Consider the following 12,547-nt stretch of genomic DNA (forward strand, 5'->3'; position numbering starts at 1 on the left):
TTTTTTTTAAATAAAACCAGGAGGAAGATCAAAGTAGCCAATTTGGTTAAAAATTGAATTCCGACCTTGCAGGGGACCTTAAATAAATACCTTACGTTAAATATAAGAAAAGAGTATACTTTTAACGTACTATCTTATTAAAAAGAAGAAAAAGGCTTACACGTTAAAATAATAATTACCTGAGGCTCGAGGGTTAACAACTATGATCGATACTTTGCCAAGGGAAGACAAAACCGATCATAACTCGTTGTAACAAGAATCAAGATAGATATTATTAAAAAGAAAAAGGGAGAAAGGGAAGAGCTTTGCAATATAATTATTTCCCTTTCAATTATTCGACGAATTCTCCACTTTTAATGTTTCCACGTTTAAAAGGTGGAAACTTAATATGGAAAAGAAGAGAAGGAATTGAAAGAGATTCGCCATAGGGTTGTTGCCATGCCAGGGGTGGAACTCGCGCAGGGACGACCGCACCCTCGCCACAATAATTGATTGAGCCGCGCCCTATGAGGGTGTTAGCATGCCAAGCGACGACTTCCATGCTTTCTCACTAAAAAAGACGCGGACAAAAGACCAGTACACACGGTATTTTAAATTATTTTAAAATCCTTTTCCTCCCATCGTTCCAATCCTTCTGTATCCGAAATTTCTTGTTGAATTATTCAATTTTGATTTGGTTTTCAGTAATCATCTGTGAGATGTAAATCGAAGATAAACAATATATATATATATATATATGGTGAATGATGGAGATTTAAAATTATCTGAAAATTATTTGAAAGGGTAGGTAAGAAATTGTTAATTTTATGGAAAAGTAAGTAAGAAAAGGATGGTTTAAAAGTACCTGAGGGTGTTTATAAATCATAATAAATAATGGATAATTTTAAAATTTAATCCTTTTAATCCTTGTTGTTAAAAATATATTCAATGTTTGTTGTTAAACTTTATTCAATTTCAATTTGGTTTTCAGAATATAATGTAATGTAATCTCTGAGAATGTAAATCGAAGATACGGCAAATAAATGAATAATTTTATTGGATCTGAAAATTATTTCAAAGGAAGAATAAGAAATTTTTAATCTTATGATAAACAAAAGGATACTTGCTGTATTTAAAAGTCTAAAAAGAAATTATTGAATAAAAAGAATCTTAATTTAATTTAACATTAAAAGATGATATTTATTCTTTCAAAAAATTTTCAAAAGAAAAGCTCTCTGTTACATACACATTTTATCTTCCACAGTTGGAGAAATAAAAAAAAAGGGAGGAAGGTGAGGTGAAACGAATCAATCAAGCTCCTCTGCGCGACCAGAGGTCCTCTGAATCTCTGGTGGAGTTCAATCTCGATCTTGAATCTCACAGGTTCGAGCTTGTAGGTTGGGCCAAGGGTGCAGGGTTGGCTGTTTAATGCGCAGCTATCACACTATGTGGCGTGACGGCCCACCACCACCACCTCGTCATCCGCCTACCAACACCGCCACCATCAAACTCGGTTGCACTCGATATTCTAACCTGTTATTCTCTCTCCTTCTGGCCACAATTTCATCCTCGTGCATAAATTTTTATGTATCCAATGTTGTAATAGTTGAAGGAGTTTTCCTCTTCCTTGCTTAACTATTTATCATTGAGAGTGCAATTCGTAGTGATACGAATTTTCGTTGATATTATTACATTAAGCTTTCACACCTTCGTATTATGATCTCTCTTCTTCTCCATCCGGTCAACAGTGGTTCCCTATAAAGTTTTGGTTCAGTAGTTAATCGTTACGGAGTATTTGAAGTACAATTCATAGTGACTTTTTTCTTTTGCTGTTTGTTATATTGCTTTGACTCGTGTATAGGATAAAGTATAGAGAATTTTATATATAAATATAGGGAATTTTATATACAATATAATAATTATCTTCATTAATAATTAATTGATCAATTAATTTTATATTATTCTTATTGTATCAAGGAACGAATGTAGATATAATAAAGTTTCTATTTAACTTGGAAATTACCTGAGACGAGAAAAAAAAATATACGGATCTACGACTCGAGCATCGTTTCACGTAATATATGAAACGAAGGGAGGAATTACGATACCTGGACGTTCTCCGTGTTCCCTGCAACCCCCAAGGTGGGTCGGTGATTCACGATCGTTTAGATCAACCGCGAGTCACACGTTTACGCGGCTAAGCACGCATGCCCCGAGAAGATCGTGGGCGTGTTTCATTTGCAAACAGCAAGCGGTGCTCGTTTGCACGTTTTTTCACCTTTTTTTTTCCTTTCTTCATTTTATCATTATATAAATATATATAAAGAAGAGAGAATTTCAGGAACTAATGAATTTTTGGATCGACGATTAAATCTCTTTCTATTTTTTTTTGAAGGAGAAAACTCGAAATCTGAAGACTTCTTTCTTTTGGTAAAAAAAGAAAAAATTCCAAAACACTTGTAACATATAATAATTCTGACTATTAATCGAATTATTACAAAATCGTCAAAATTTATGAGAAAAAGAAAATTCTAAGAATCGAATCAAAAATTATTCCTTATTAAAAAAAAAAAAAAAATGGAAAAGACAAAAAATAAAAAGAAAAAAGAACAACTTCCCCCGAGGAAAAGGATCAAGGTTTCAATAATCAGGCAACAAGGATTAAAAAAAAAAAGGGAAAAGACTGGCAATTTGAACAAGCTATCATCGTGTTCTTTCCTCGAGGCGGAGGAATCGGAACATGTCTCCCCATCCTCGTCCCCTGGTTTCTTAGAGGCGATCCTCGTACGATGACCTCGTACGAGGCTTGGCAGGGGGATGATACCCTGGCGAGTAATTAAAACTTCGAGGTCGTGCACGAGGACGAGGAGGGGCCCCTCGCGTGTAACCTCGTACGTGCAACCGAGGATCTCTGGAAGATCCGGGCCCCGAGTGGCTTCAGAGTTGTTTGACCAGCTGCTATGGGTCCTCCCTTCATTTCTTTCCTCCTCTTACAAAATCTTTTTCTTCTTCTTCTTCTTCTTCTTCTTCTTCTTGACTTTAGGACCGATACTTTTCCCAAATCCTTTGTTTTTCTTTCGAAGCCCAACTCAGAATTTTCCAAGATCTGTCAAAGTTGCAGTTTTCAATCAATAATATGATTGGATCTTGGCTCTTTTGGAATAAAAACAGAAATAATTTTAAAAAATAATTTTCTCTTGAAATCCAACAATTTTTTATCGAGATGCAGTTTTCAAATAATAGAAATAATATTAGTTTAATTTTTTTTTAAAGGAATTTTTATTAAAGAAGACTAGAAAATTTAGAAAATTATCAAATTCATTTTGTTGTCAAATCCAAAAATTTTAATGAATATCGAATAATTGTTACTTATTTCCATTTTTAAAATAAATTTTTATTAATTAAATTTTATTTCGTATCTTTATTTGACGAAATATCGTAAAAATTATCGAAAAAATTAATTTACTTTAAAATTATAATTCATTATAATTCTTTAAAAGAAACTTTGAATTAAGAATGTGAGAGAGAAATTATACACTTATTTTCACAGTTGCTCGACTATGCTCTTCGCTTCGGTTGCATCCCAACTGACCGATTGCACCGAAGCATATTTTTTTACGCGCAGCCGGTTATGGGATCTCTATGGCACGTGAGGTACTGTTACAACGGTCTGCTCAACCGACCCAACGACTATCCATGGCCCATGATCGGTCAGCTCGGTTGCCGTATATTCGCTGTGTCGACCAATCATATCCTTTTCCTACGAAACTATACGCGCCTAGGGAATTTTTAATGAATATCGTCTGTCTTTAAAATTTCTTTAGAATAAATATCTTTCAACGTTTAAAAGAATCGAACAAGTTCACAAACGTTAACCAAATGTAATTTCAGATTTTTGAAAACATACCTCTATTCAAATGGATTTGAATGTATCAATTAACCGAAAACGAGTAAATTTATCCAATGTGTAAATAATTCGTCACTTGTTTTCGAAAAAAAAGATTAAAATTGCAAAGAAAAACAATCACTCGTCGTAAAAGAAATTTTTTACAGCTTTCTTCTTCGATCCTTGTATCGATATTTGTATCGAAATACGAAAGAAAAAGATTCGACTATCTTCGTGAAAAGTCGTGTTTCGTCGGTTCCTCGGATAGGGCAACGAATGGCGGCAAGATTTAAAAATGCAACGCACGCGACAACAATTATAGAGCGCTTAAACGCGTATTTATCGCGGCTATCAGAGCTCGGAAACAGACTTCGCTACGTCTACGTCTCTATAATACGGGACTGCTGACGAACACTTGTATTTGATTAGCGGATGTCGCCACGTACGGCGGCTAATACGTGTCCCGACAACTGATTCCTCCTCCTTCAGTCGCAAATAATGAGACACCGTGTCACGCAGACGCTTCGAATCGCAATCGCTCTTTCGATCTCTCGCGCCTCCTCTGTCTGGTGGATAGGTCGCTCACTCGTGGAATGTGATAAGAAACGGAAGAATTTGAAATTGTTTTTTTTTTGTTTCCAATCGTTAAATAAAATCAAATTTATAGAAATGTGATTTAAGATATTAAAATATTCTTTTTTCAATGCGTTATATATTTTTTATTAATAGAATGAAATTTTGGTTTCGCGAATATTATGACGAATTAAATTGATGGTAATTGAACTTGGAAAAACTTGATCGTTGTAACGCACATTTTCTTAAAGGAAGGATATTAGAATCGTGTTATGAATATTAATATTTAATAAAGTTAATTTCGAATAATACTTAAGACGGTATATCGTCACATGAAACACGCCATACTCACCTCACGAATATTAATAACACGAGAACGGAAATCAGGTGAACATTGACGCATTTATGAGGTCAATACAAACGCTTATTAAAAATGAAAATATATTTCACTAGATGTTAAATTGTTTTTAGTGATAAAAAAAATCACTAGAGAAAAATAATTAATTTTCCAAATAATATTTACTATAATTCACAATTTCTTTCATCGAAAGAAAAAAATGGAAAAAATATATATTCTTCAGAACAAGCAAAAAAACACCAGAAATCATCAATAAGTCTCGTATTTCACATGGTCTGTGACCGTTCTTTATCGATCAGCACTTTTTTATCGAAATACCGCGACCCGGTCGTTTTATTGACGTTAATTAACAGGCAAACCCATATAAATTTTGCGAGCACGTCAACCGCGAAGAAAGTAGCGTGTCCCTATATAAGTACAAGTGCAACGCGGTTGTGGTCGTGGAAGCGAAAACCGCCGACCTCCGAGATACGAAACGTTGGATCGAATATTAAGACGGATCGTTGGAACAGCGAAGGAAGAAAAAAGAGAAAAAGAAGAAACGGGTGTACACGCGAGCTTCGAGAGTAGCGTTGGATGCTCACCTTTTCAATCTTTGAATGCATTATTCTTTCGAATATAACAAAAATCATTCGAAAATACGAATTTATAGATATTGAAACGAAAGCATTATTAAACGAAAGAAAAAATATTAAATACGATAAATATGATAAACTGAAAATTTAGAAAGATAAATGAATAAAATTGTTTTGATCGTGAGTAACTCGAGACCATCGCTATTTGGGTGTTACCACGCGCGGTCAATGCCGTGTAAAGTCTCGTTCACGGGGAAGCGTTTTACGTTGGTGGAAAAAATCAGCTGAACGAATCAACCAGGTTCATTGTACTCGCGCGCTAACTTCTAAAAAATGATTTTCAAAGAGATCTCTTCTAAGATTCTGTAAAATATAGAAAAATAAAAATAAAGTAGAGAAATATTCAAATTTCAAACCTAACCTTAAAACAATCTTATCTCCCTTCCTGTTACAACATCAAATCGAATTAATAATCAACTATATCGATCAAAAATGGTAACCCAACGTCTCGAATTCGATCTTACGTGGCCATAAGAAAAAAAACTCTTTTACGCAGACGGAGTCCAGCGGCGAGACGAGGGACACTCAGGTTCTACCGGTTCTTTTTTCGGGGCAAAAATTGGGTTGCGCCTGCGGTTTGCGGTAGCGAGGAAAGAGGTCGTTGCGCGCACTAACACCATCTAAAGGGGCTATGATATACCTGTACACACGAGTTGAATACGTGCGCCTGTACACCGGCTACTACACCGGTGCATCGAGGAAAAGAGGTCGATCCGTCTGCAACAGGCTAACTCCGATGAATCATCCTTTCTCGCGTGTGCGCCGGTGTTGCTTTCACGCGAGCCTGCTCGCGGAAATAAAGATAAACGTTTTCATGTTTCAAGCCTCTTGCGGAAATTAATTAATCGATATGTATTTCCGATAATAATTCAAAGATCCTTTTTTTTCGGTTCTACTGTATCATTTTATTCTATATCTTTATATTCCTGTAATCACCCTCATTTATTATTATATATTCCTTCTTTTAACCTTCTATATCATTATATTTCTATAGTTATAATATATATATATATTATATATTTCTATATTTTGCATCATCTTATAATCTATTCTCTTATATATCATTATATCTATATCTTTATTTTTTTATCGCTAAGTTCATAGGGATATACCATTTTTATCTCTATATTCTAGTAATATTCCCTATATCTCTATGCCTCCACATATCGTCCACATATTTCCTACATTTACGCTTCAATCTCCATTCCTTATCAAAATATAAACTATACATATCGATATTTCCTTCATTAATGAAATGCATTAAGAGCTCACAGCTCCCGAGAAGCTCGCGGGAGTCACGTCCCATCAAGACCATCCCTGTACCGACTATCCTAGAGATTAATTTATACCCGATCGCGAGGAAGAACTATCGGGAAGGAAAAAAGGAAACTTTTCGTTCTGGCGGCCCTTAAGGAGGCCCTTTCTTTCTTTCCTTCTCTCTCTTTCTCTCGAGAGAGGCGTGTCTTGCTCCCGAAAAGGAAGAGGAAGTGGTTCTGGGGCCGGACTCGAGCAAAAAGGAACGGTTTCCACCAGACGGAACATCGTTTTTGCGGGAATCGGGTTCGCCGGCACACGAAAAATCCTCCCCACCCGTCCTCTCACGTTTCGAAACGTGCAATTACAGAACATTGTCCGGAGCGTATGGTTGCATATGGCGATGCGTCCACCATGCGAGTCGACGATGCACCAGGAGAGGGGCACGTTTTTCGCGTTTTTTGTCGGTCGGGACTGAGGGTGGAGAGGGAGGAGGGAAGGATAGTGGAACACGTGTGAAACACATGCGTCCTCGCTCCGGGGGTCTCTACCCTCCGGTGATAGGTATGGTTTGCGCTTTTCAACCTCCAAGTCTCTCTCTCTCTCTCGCTCTCTCTCTTTCCAAATCGACCTGCACCTGGGCTGGTCATACTTCTCCTTTCACCCTCGGTCGGTTTGAATGATTGATTAACTTGAATTTGAGCGAGAATTTGAGTAGATATTTTTGGATCTTGGCCCAACTTCTTTGAAATTTTCTGGGTTACTTTGTCTTTCAGGTTGTTTTAGGTTTTAGGTTAGGTGATGTAATATCCTATGGTTCTTAAATTACGAAGCGCAGAGGTTAGAATAGATTAACACGAGTGAAATAAAATTTGATCTCTCACGAAATAAATTATAAATTGCGCTATTGGGTGCAAGAAGGGTCGCTTTCTATATCTTTATAAAACGATAAATTGGCCAATTATTAATCTACGAAATACAGCAAATGTAACTTTTTGTCAGTTTTAAAAGTACAACAATGAAATTTATCTATATAAAAAAAAAAAAGAATCTAGAATCTAATTTATTCCGCTCTTGCGAAATCCAACAATAGTTCAATTATTGATGCAAGTTCCGTAATTTGTCGAAAAGAAATTCGCGACTGTCGATAACGAAACAGAGCGATAAAGAGAGGGAGGGCTTCAAGATGGCCGATGAAACGGAATCGTGGCACGATATCGACTTGTGCCAGCGCGGAGAAGAAGGCAAGGATCTCTATTAGTTATTGGCAAGCGGAGCGAGATATAAATAACGAAGTCGCGATAAAAGCACGGGTCTCGATCGAGTCGAGCCGGCATCGATAATGATGTTGGCTGACAAGTTGCACCGCAGGTTGCACGCTGGTACCTACATAACGTACAACAGCCAATATTCCAGCCCCAGGGACCGCCGTGGCTCTCTCTAAAGGGGACTGCACACGGCAATGGAGAGGGTTGATTGGTAGAATTATCGATATTCGATAAATGATCGAACGAAAGTTTATATTTTTCCAAGTTTTCAATTTAGAATCCGTATTTCTGTCTCTTTTCTGATTTTTCGATTTTCTTTTTTTAATTTATTTATTTTTTTTTTCGAAATTTTGCTTATTCGAAATTATGAAGATATAGAAATATAAGAATTTGATAATGATAAGTAGCATTGGTAACCAGAAAAAATGACCTTTTTCGAAGACCAGTTATTCTAATACATTCTAAGAGAAATGGATGGAAGATGTATATTTAAAGTAGCACAGTAGACGGTTCAAAGGTTATTGGTTGACAATGAAGTCTGTGTAAATACGGTGTATGTAAAGACAGGAATAACGTAGACAGATGAAGTATCATCGTTGATTTGCTAAACGCAGTGTCAACTTTATTAGCATTTGTGAAATGAGGGAATAATTCGAGGAATTTCGAATGGAATTCTAAGATAATCCATCGAACTAAGTGCTCCATCTTGATCGATTGTTCGACAGGTAACGATATTCGAGCCGCGATGGCTTTCTACAATACAAACGACTTGATACGGATAACAGGTTTAGCAAAGTGGAACGAATTATTCATCGAAGTAACTATCAACGTAATCCTTTTATTTTTCCTGAATTCGTCGAATTTGTCAAATTCTTATTTTTATTAAAATTTCTATACTTCTGAATCTTAAGTTGAAAGTAAATTTAAAAATTTCCTATTAGATTTTTATATCCTTAAATTAAAAATTAAATCCCTAGATAAGAAAACCTATCCGCTATATCTTTCTTTTCAAGCACACTCCTAGATTCCTACATTCCTAGATAGGAAATCTAGCCTATGTTTCAAGCAAATTCCTAGATTCTTACATCACTAGAAATTAAATCCCTAGATAGGAAAAGCTATCTGGTCTATCTTTCTTTTCAAGCAAATTCCTAGATTTTTACTTAACCAGATTACAGATTAAATTCCTAGATAGGAAAAACTATCTGATCTATTTTTCTTTTTATTTAAATTTAAAAATTTCAGAATTTTTCTATTTCTATTTTTTCTGTTTTTAGATTAGAAATTAGATCCCTAGAAAGCTATTTGGTCTATTTTTCTTTCTAATAGTGTTCCTCGAAAAGAAACTGGATGCTTACGCGTTATCAGTGTGGACAGACCTTTAGATGCATAAGGCCACGACTTCGCGTGTATGTATATAAATTGGCCGGTCGCGGGCAATTCGCCCGATGCAAGGAGATGACCGCTTAAGAGGCTTTGAGAAGAGCTCTTCTCTTTCTACCTTTTCGCATTCGCCTACCGCCTAACTTTACCAACTCCATTACCACTTCACGGAAAATAATTTTTGTCTAGCACCATTAAACCCATCACGGTGAAACGACAGCCATTAACAAGCGTCGAACCGTGGTCTGTAATTACGTTCGACTGGACTAACGGCCAGTTTCGAATTTTTCTTCGCTCATCCCGACTCTTCTTTGACTTTTCTTGTGGCCTCGCCGCGACTCTTCCTTTTCTGTACGAAGCTCCATCATAGCAGCACACGTTTAAATAATGTAAATGTAAAAATCTTTTTTAGTGTCGCTCAAGTTGATGAGTTTAATTGTTAAAATTAAAGTTGGAGAATTCCAACGTTGGGATAAGGGATCTAAAATGAGAAAAAAATAAAATAAAATAAATAATTGCACGACGATTTAAACAATTATTTTAATTTTCATTTATGAAAATAAATCCGATGATTGCATATTAATTACAGGTTAATGCTAGAATTATCTTTCCAACTATTTTCACGGCTAGTTAGTTACTCGTCGTAATGCATTCATTATATCTTATTATTTCAATTATTTCCTTCCATGTCTTATTAATTATAATATATTCCTTGTTTAATAAAACCCATTTTCACCTCGCGTTGATATACTTATCTCTACATTAATTTCTATAATTGATTCTTCAAATTTTTGCCTCTATACGTTCTCGAAAATTCACGAGCGTTATTCGTTTATCAGCGAATGGCTCATCGTCCGTTCGATTTCAAACCGATTACTCAGCTCTGATATTATTTTTCCTATTCGACGATGATTATGCGAAATTTGAGCTTCACTTCCACTTTTAAAATACTTTCATCATTCCCCTGATAAAGCGTATTTTAAAGCTAAAGAAAAATTAATAAAATTAAAATTCGAATAGTCGAGTAAATAATCAACAGATCTGTCGAAAATTATCATTTATTTTTTATTTGAGAATAATTTCAAAAAAAAAAATTTGTTTAAAAATTCGCTCTCCTTCTCATTTTTCATCAATTAGAAATCATTTCATTTCCGATCTCGTTCTCGCAGGCAAGATCAAAAATCATCGGAGGGAAAGAGGGAACAGAGTGGCGGGCCCGACTAAATTTACTCGAAACCGAGTGACACGTGGGAAATCCAGGCGACCAACAGCGACATTAGTCAGTCACGAGCCACAAATAAGTATATAGGTGTAGCTTTCGCGCATCAGAGTCCGATTACGATACGTCGGTTACAAGGATTTCCCAACAGTCATTGGATTACTGGTTAAGCCTAGTTTCGATCCACAACCTCGGCCACCGCGAGAAAAAAGAAAAAAAAAAGAAAAGAAAAAAGTTCATTCTCCACGCGAAATGTCCTCGGAACACGAACCACGCCAGCGTGGAAAATTATTTCACGATCGTATTATTAAAGTTGGAAAAGATTAAAATTCGTTATGTTTGATAAATTTAAACGTTAAATTTTATATCGAGCAATAAACATTACGAATATTTCTGATATATTCGCAAATTATCTGAATAGGTGTGTTGGATTGTACGCAAGATGGCGTGCACGAATGATCGAAAAAAATTCTCGAATCTTGAATAATAGATTAGATATATTCTATAATCTATTATTTTTCCAATTCCTTGTTAAAAAAATTTGATGCAAAGAGATTAAAATATCTATAAAAGAATTAGAGAGTTTATAATAAAAATATAACGAACGAATAGGTATAATTGATTCCTTGACTTTATAAGATGGCGTCACAATTGGAATTCGAGAATAATCGTAAAAATTCTCTTAAATATTGACATTCGATATTCTACTGAAAAATTTTAAAAATTTTAAAAAATGATAAAAAAAGAAAGAGAATTTCTTTTACAAATCTATTATTAAAAAAAAAAAATTTTAACGAATGAATAAATATATTGATTTCATTTTACAAGATGGCGTCACAGTGCTCGAGGAAGATCGTTAAAATCTTCGAATTCTCGATCTTGTACATACCAATTCTATCGTAAAAATATTATAAGAAAGATGTAACATAGAAAAGATTGCCTCATCGAATCGATCCTCCCATAAATTCGTCCGTTTCTCGCGAGAAGTTGTTTTTTTTTTTTTTTTGATACGAGCGACGCGTCGAACAGCCGCCTCTTCCATTTCATTTTAATCTCTCTGTCATCGAAAATGAATTTCGATTCGACGACATTTTTCGAAAGTCGTTTTCGGTTGCGTAAAGACGTTCGAAAGCGTCTTCTCTTGCTGCTGCAACCTGTTCGAAAACGGGCGAAGAGGAAGGGAGAAGAAGAAAACGAGAGAAGGAGGACAGCCTCGATCGAGATTACAGGGAAATAATTTTAATAAAACTCGTTGGCATAGCTGTATACTCGAAACTTTCCCAGCAGAGGAGAGTTAGTTGCTCGAAATTGGAAAAAAAAAAAAAAAAAGAAAAAAAAGAAAAATGTAGAGAAATCTACACGATCGAATAATTTGCAAAACATCTGCCACCTTCGAAAAATCCCCTTCGGATTCTCGCCGACCCTCTTGTATCAAAGAATCGTAAAAATGCCCGCATGCACAGGGGATGCAATGATTCGAGAGAAAGATTAAAGAAAACAGGAAACGTCGGAAGAGTGGTATCAAGAAAAAGAAAGAAAGAGAGAAAGAAAGAAAGAAAGAAGGAAGGAACGAGAGAAAGGGAAGGGGAAAAAAAGAAAAAGAATTCAAGAGGGATAGGAAGGAGAGAAGGGAAGCATCAAGAAAGAAGAGAAAGAGGAGAAGAACAAGAAAGACAAGAAAAAGAAAAGACGGTTATAAGGGGAGGCTGGAAACACGTGATAGAGGACGAGGCTCTGCAGGATACGTGAGCAGCTGCCTCGTTATTTTCAGGACTTTAAAGCTGGACGAAGGCTTCTCGGGATTCGATGAGAAACATAACGCTCTCGACCTGAATTAAGCCTCGAAATTAACGAGGATGTCTAGGCCGATTTATTACGATGTCGTTTCTTCTTTCGACGCAAAGAAATCTCGTTCGATCGAATCGCGAAAAAATTAAAAATTTGACGAAGACTCGACCGTTTAATTTTTATTTATATATTATAAATATATAA

The 12,547-nt window shown here is 35.7% G+C and overlaps 1 protein-coding gene across 1 annotated transcript in view; it reads right to left on the reverse strand.

The window, feature by feature from the left end:
• Window positions 1-12,547, reverse strand: part of LOC107995895 (putative mediator of RNA polymerase II transcription subunit 26) — a 69,014-nt gene that overhangs the window by 41,368 nt on the left and 15,099 nt on the right. The window lies entirely within an intron of this gene.

This window comes from Apis cerana, linkage group LG11, assembly GCF_029169275.1.
Source record: "Apis cerana isolate GH-2021 linkage group LG11, AcerK_1.0, whole genome shotgun sequence".
Taxonomy (NCBI): domain Eukaryota; kingdom Metazoa; phylum Arthropoda; class Insecta; order Hymenoptera; family Apidae; genus Apis; species Apis cerana.